Raw genomic sequence first — 6,403 nt, 5'->3', positions numbered from 1 at the left:
AAATTTGTGTACATGCCAAGAAGACTGTGTAGCTTGACACAGGCAGCTAATGTGCTCCACCATTGCATAAGTAAACATAAAATATTAACTGCGTTTTTGCGAATGGCTATGCACAAAATTCTTTCTTAAAATCACTGGCAAACAGATGTAGTTGCAAAATTATAATGTTACATTCAGTCTGTACAGCTTCAGATCTACAATGGTCAGTGATTGAAGAATACTAAATCCAATTTAATTTCGCGTAGTTAAAGAAACGGCGAATTATTACACAAGACCAGGAAAATGGAAGTTGCAGTTGTTGTGTAACTACCTGAGAATATTATTCACGGATTCTTGACGGCAGGACGCACTCCTGTACCCATACTCGCAGTATTTTCATAAATATTGGTATACGTCTCTACCTTTTACCTCGACACGTAATTGCCCTATACACTTTGCCACGGCATTTGTTTAACATACAAACGCAATATATCACATTTCACTGCATGTGTAGGGATGAGTTTGCAAAATTTGAAATGATTGCCTGGAGTAGCCTAATATACTGAGTTAACTTTCGCGAAACATAATTTTCATGTTTGTCTTTTTTCCCCCATATCACGCATTCGGTTAACCTTGTACTATTTTCTATGCGATAGCAACTTGATTCAAGCGCACAAGACCGTCTGTATTCGATTCAGTGGTGTCATCAGAATTTAGATTGGAACATTTGCTTAACCTCCAATAAAATAGGTACAAAGGAAAAATGTGACAGTTAAATAAACGTCTCCAGAATGTTTCTAGCAAATTTCAAGTCTGTAGTATTAGACATGCGTAGGCTTTATTGGTCATATTTATGCACTCATTAGTGCTCATAAAAGTTCAAACTGAATACTTGTTGTCAATTACTTGGTGTTTCGGAGATAATATGTTATACAAACACTGTTCATTCAAATTTTCTTTTAGTGGTGAAGGTGAATACTGACAGTCATAAATTAATTAGTAAGTTCAAAAACTTGTATAACATTTACTGGTAAATAATTTTATTATTTATTACACAGTGTGATAAGCATTACTGTTTCATGTTCTGCAATACTTCTGTTGGTTGTTACTACAAGTACGGGTGTTGGCTACACTGTTAATGTTCTTCCTCCGCCATTGCACGCGATTACAATTTGCGGAACAGGCTAGTGGATCCTCCGAAGTGTTAACTCGATTGGTTAATAATCCGTGAAGAAAGGTAGATGTATATCAATAATTTGAGCAATATTATAGAAATGGAATGTTGCTGTGATGTTATTGACAGTTAAAAGTGAATGTTAGACTTTAGGAGTCGTCGTCGTCTGCTGTAGTTATATAGTATATGAATGAATATTTCGGAACCTTTATGAAAACACTGTAGTACTGGTTATGTTCGTTACTGCAGCATTGCCGATGGTGCATCTCTGTTTCAGATGTCTTCTACAGTTCCAACGAAAAAGCTCCCGAAGCCCCAAATGAGGAATTTGTTAACCAATCAGTCCAAAGTTGTTTTTGGAGCTGGATTGGTTCTCGCAGCGAGCGTTGCACTTGCATATAAATTCATTGTTGGAGAAGGCCGCAAGCGAAAATATGCGGAATTCTATAAGTAAGTCCCAATTTATTTTATACTCCCTGATATTAGAGCATGTTATTAGGATAAAGTAAGTTCCATTGTAAATTAAGGAGTGAAAGTGGGGTTATCGTATACAATTAGTACACACACATTGAATGTTAAATTTTGGTTCAGGCGACCAATAATTCTCTGGAGCTGGAGGAGAATAAAGGAATTGCCCTATATCGTGAACTCTGTGTAATATTTCAAGTAAGCTGGTTATTTTTGTTTCTATACAGTGAAGGTCGTGTTGCAGCTGTCCCAGTTACACTGATTGTTAAGCAGTCCAAATTATTGTTTATAGTTTATTTAGCAGGTTTCAGTAACTGGTTGCACTGCAAGAAAAGTTCAATGTAAGTACTCATTCTTTCCAAATTGGGTCGTAATGGAGATATAACTTTAAAGGACATGTATTTAAGCACAAATCTCCAAATGGTTTACAACTTGATTTTCGTATGTGAAAAAGAATAATTTGTTTAATGTTTGAAACATTTTTGGGTTGCTTGTTCTGTAGTTTCTACAGAAACAGCGTATGTGGACTCGTGTATAAATCCACATTGGATGCCGTTGTAAAGTTGGGTGATACAGATTAATTTGAGGTAAAAAGGCACTGATAGTCTGCCATTCTATGTAGTAGTTCTTCATTTTGATCTGGTTTTTTTGTGATAACCTGTAATGTATTTGTCAGTGTTCTAGGAGTGAGTAAATTTCTGATCTTAAAAGACATTGGTCAGTTTCCATAAAGATAGTGTTCTATATAATTGACTATACTTGGAATGAAAATATTTTGGCATATTTCACTTGTTTTTAAATAATTTCCACATACTGTATGTAGTGGGTTATTTTGTATGAAGGGCAAGAACTTCAAAGCTACAATGTCAGCATTGTGTGTTAATAGCTAAATAAATGACAACTTGTTTCAGTAAGTTAAGCATATATCTTTGTGACCAATAAAATGTGTTGCAAAAAATTGATAAGAGGCATCTGTCTGTTTTGTAATATCATGAATGAGGGTGCAAGTTAATAAATTTGCTATGCTTTAGATATTGTAGTTGATTAGAATTTTTGAATTAGTAACTTGTGAGGATGTGTTTGATTTAGAAACTTTCAGTTAATGGCTGCTACATTGATTTCCTCACTTATTGTTTGAGGTACTCTTTCTCAAAAAAGCATTTGTTTTCCTGGCGTTTTATGCTATTAGATTGTCGTTTGTACCTTTTTACACTGTACCAAATTAAGTTTTGTTGCACAATAAAGGACAGATGCCTTTATTTCTGTATGAAGCTACCTGAAAGGAATTAATATTTTTCGTTTGCTTTTAGGACATATGATGCTGAGAAAGAGCTGAAGAGGATGGTGGAAGCTGGTGTGTTAGTTTCAGGCAAACTGGACTCGTGAAGATTGTCATAAATTGTAGTACCATGCAATAATAAATGTATATCATTCTTGTCTCTGCCATACAGGAGATATAACTTGTATTAAAAATATTTGTTCTAAAATTGTAAATAAAGAATTGGTTGATAATTGTAACTTTTTCTTTTACCGAACTGGCTCCAAATCCTTTCCCTTTTCCATTGCCATAATCCAGTATTAAATTGTAAACTTAATTGCACTGTGCAACGCACGGATTTGGATAAAACATAAATCCAATATTTGCTAAATTCAAGGACTGGGTATATTACACAAATAGTACCCAAATTTCCATTTTTCAATAATATTACAAAGAAACAGCCTAACAAAGCTGCAAGAAATTTAATAAATTTTAGGTTTCGAGTGAATGAGAGGTTAAATGGCGGGCTGGGCTGAACCTTACTGACACGAAATATAGTGCCGTTTGTAGTCCTGTAGGCTTCTCCAATGTTCAAATAAGTTAATTTTCAATGTTTTGATCATTTCACCGTTCGCCCTTCTACAATACACTTTACGACACTTAACCAATGGTATTTCTTGAAGTGCCTATTTCAACCTGTCGGACGGCGGGAAGCCTTACCCACAATTCCTATCGACTCATTTGCGCATGTCAGTTTCGAGCATTGCAAATGGCGGCTCTTGTTATTGTTCCATGGCGTTTATGACTTCGTCCAAATTATGTCCGTTTTTTCTTCGTTTATAGGTAAGTTGGGACCTGTGATCAAAGAATTCGTCGCAATGGATGTGGATTACTTTTATTTAAACCATCTGGAGGTAGGTTGTGCGTCTTCTGAAGCCGTATATGGTAGTCTGAAAGTGGGGTAAGGTGAGATTTTCCGTCTACCGAGGATCAGTTTTCGAATCTAGGATGAATAAATTACATGCGGATGCTTCATTTAACGTGATGTACAATGGTTTCTACGTCTTGTGCGTGGATATTTAATGCATAATAAGTGCTTTTGCAGTGTTGTATTGCTCTTCAAACGCCTGCGGTAGTGTGATTTGACGGAACTTTACAAGCATGCTGCAAAAGCTGATTTCCACTCCCCCATGTCACAAAATGGAGGTCGGAATCCCCTTGTACGGCTTGCTGTTAGTTGTTTGGATTTGTGTGACTTTGGCAATGATACGAGGATAGAAATATGATTTAATTTAACAAGGGTCGTGTATTAAACCTTTATATTTGTGCTTCGAGTGGTATTTATTTGCGTTCCGTGGCGGAATCATATGTGTCGGTCGTACGTCGGCAGGGCAATATTTGAGCCATCGTATTTTGTTTGGTGTTTAGATTTAGTGAACAACGTAGGATTAAGAAAACTGATGATGATGTATTAAAGTAGTTTATTTATAGTGGATTTTCGAATTGTCAGATTGTGTGTCACAAACTTGAAGAAATGCAGATAGTGTGTGTTAACGAATCGCCTGTAAAATGTGTCAATATCAGCACAAAACAGTAAGACTTTTTATTACGTGCACATTATCACGTACTGCAAAAGGTGAAAGAAATGGATGATTTACAGCACATGAAACTCACACTAATCTAGAACTTCGTTGAAGCCAATGTAAACTGAAAATATGGTGAATGATTTCAATTTTTCTACCACTCATTTGGTTTGTTTACGAATGTAATAATATGCATATTGTTATCAATGTACGATTGTTTGTAAATGTATAGAGGAAAAATAGTGGTTGTGAATTTGGAGTGTTTTGTCCCGGACATTGATTGTTTTGAAATGTGTCGAATAATGATTTAAATAGTTTGTCGGGTTGTATAGAATACGAGATAAAAGCGTAGTTTAGAGCAATAACTTCTTTACCTTGATATTAAATGCGGAGTAATTATTTCATACGTTATTTAACAGGTGCTGTTACCGATATATTGGTGATGAATTACTCTATTTAGTTTTTTGAATGCATCTTAGTTCTACTGTACGTCCCAGTTACCAGAGATATTCAGGCCATTAGTAAGCTCTTAATGGAAATTGTTTTAGTTGTTTGCCTAGAGTGGTGCTTGTTATGACTCAACAGTAGCGGTACGCTTTAGATTTTCTATCATTTTAATGTTGATAACAGGTTGTGTGAAGTAGCGAAGTAGCATCTTCGAGTCACAGCTAAGATTGCTACCGATTGCTTTGTTTACATTTCGTTCTTAGTCGTGTTTACTGATCATTAAATGTATCCCAAAAAATGATTGTTTACATATTGTAGTTGTACTGTGTAAGGGTTGTCACCAGCGGAGTTATATATTTTTCGATTTAACTATTGCTCTCATTTAATAAAATATTAATTTCGTTACTGTCGGGCTGCTTTGCAATAATTGTTTTTCAGTTGACCTGAAAATTGATTTTCTTTAACAACTACAGCATTGAATATATATTCAATTTGCAGAAAACACAGCATATATGATATATATAATGTGTTGTTTACTTCTGTGTCAGTGTTTTATTGTAGAATTTCAGTACTAATACCAGTTGATTGATTCAGATTCTCATTGAATCAATTATGTTCCTTGCATTGTTACTATTGCATAGCCATATTTCAGCTTACTGTGCCCCCCCCCCCCCTAGGTGATTCTATCAATTTGTTTTGTTTATTTAATTTAGTCCAGCTGATTCAAACTATCTTCAGCCAACAGGTGTAAGCTTAAGTCTTACCAGTACTTTATTGCTCGTGTTGTAAATTTTCGACATTATTGTAAACATTCTGTTCATTGGAAAAATTAACTGGGGGTGGGGAGGTGCAGCAATACTGTAGCTGATATTTACTGCTTTGGAGCTGCAGTATTTTTTATTTTTGTTGATAATGTGTGCTGAAATTGCAATGTTCAGCTTAAGGCAACTGGCAGAAATGCCAAATTTTAAAATGTTTAACTAGACTTCTGAAGATCTGGTATTTCTTGCAGGTTTTTTAGCCCTGTGCCCCGTTGTGGGGCTGTGAGGATAGGGAGGGTTACCAAAAGCAGGAGCATGTGAGTCTGATTGGCAGGTAAGCAACCATTTTCTTTTACTTCTGAAAGCCCTTCACTTTTAATTGCTAGCCATATATTCCATTAATGAATATTGTGAGCTCCGTGGTCAATTATAGTTTCATGAATACTACTGTACACACAGTCTAACTTGACACTCCATGCAAGGGATGCTGGGTACAACCATAAGGGATTCTGCGTATTCCACTGGTTCCAACATCCCTGCACGGGGTGCCAACATAGAATGCTTGTGTAGTGAGTATCCATAGTAATTTGGCTCCGAGTAGGCACCGAATGTAAGTATCTAACCAGTCTTCTGTCCATAGCATTCCTTGCAAAAAGTGTGAAGGTACAGAGCATATATGGTATGCTATTACAGCATTACATAACAAGTAGTGACAATTTAGAACACTGCGCAT

At 35.8% G+C, this 6,403-nt stretch overlaps 1 protein-coding gene and 1 long non-coding RNA gene across 4 annotated transcripts in view; both read left to right on the top strand.

The window, feature by feature from the left end:
* The first annotated feature begins 313 nt into the window (after positions 1 to 313).
* On the top strand, positions 314 to 1,216 carry LOC126278530 (uncharacterized). Its single transcript, XR_007550717.1, has 2 exons — positions 314 to 978; positions 1,095 to 1,216. It is a non-coding gene; the product is annotated as an uncharacterized LOC126278530 (long non-coding RNA).
* A 2,400-nt stretch (positions 1,217 to 3,616) lies between these two features.
* LOC126278523 (nascent polypeptide-associated complex subunit alpha, muscle-specific form-like) overlaps positions 3,617 to 6,403 on the top strand; it is a 60,367-nt gene continuing 57,580 nt past the window's right edge. The window contains exons 1-2 of one of the 3 annotated variants that reach the window (XM_049978691.1): positions 3,617 to 3,722; positions 5,922 to 6,004. The gene's annotated coding sequence lies outside the window, so the exon portion shown is untranslated. Of the gene's footprint in view, positions 3,723 to 3,764; positions 4,598 to 5,921; positions 6,005 to 6,403 lie in introns of those variants that run through there. The other 2 variants (XM_049978692.1, XM_049978690.1) reach the window with 2 other exon arrangements.

Source organism: Schistocerca gregaria, chromosome 6, assembly GCF_023897955.1.
Source record: "Schistocerca gregaria isolate iqSchGreg1 chromosome 6, iqSchGreg1.2, whole genome shotgun sequence".
In the NCBI taxonomy this organism is placed as follows: domain Eukaryota; kingdom Metazoa; phylum Arthropoda; class Insecta; order Orthoptera; family Acrididae; genus Schistocerca; species Schistocerca gregaria.
This window is presented reverse-complemented; position numbering and strand designations above follow the sequence as displayed.